Below are 584 nucleotides of genomic sequence, written 5' to 3' on the forward strand. Positions count from 1 at the left end.
CCTCATGTCTACCCTCCTATTCCTTTGCTGCCAGTGCAGTCCTAGAATCAGAGCACGTCCCTGGGCGGGACTTCAGAGATCATCTACTTACTTGACCCCCTCAGCTCACAGATGAAGAATGGGACCCACCCCTATATAGCTAGAGTCAAAGAGTCTGCCTTGGAAAAAGAGGGATGGAGAAAAAGGTGGTGATTGAAAAACAGAAAACATTCTCCTCCTTTGTACTCAAATTGGTTCTGCTGAATCAGGAGTCCTGGGAGCCCTGGCGACTCTGTGGGTTGAAAAACAGCTGATGGGGCCAGGGGCGGTGGCTCACACCTGTAATCCTAGCACTTTGGGAGGCCAAGGCAGGGGGATCCCTTGAGATCAGGAGTTCGAGACCAGCCTGGGCAGCATAGTGAGATGCCCATCACTACAAAAATTAAAAGAAATTAGCTGGGCGTGGTGGCGACTGCCTGTAGTCTCAGCTACTCAGGAGGCTGAAGCAGGAGGATCGCTTGAGCCCAGGAGTTTGAGGTTGCTGTGAGCTAGGCTGACACCACTGCACTCTAGCTTGGGTAACAGAGCGAGACTCTGTCTCAAAA

Source organism: Propithecus coquereli, unplaced genomic scaffold, assembly GCF_000956105.1.
Source record: "Propithecus coquereli isolate 6110/MARCELLA unplaced genomic scaffold, Pcoq_1.0 Scaffold18, whole genome shotgun sequence".
Lineage (NCBI taxonomy): Eukaryota > Metazoa > Chordata > Mammalia > Primates > Indriidae > Propithecus > Propithecus coquereli.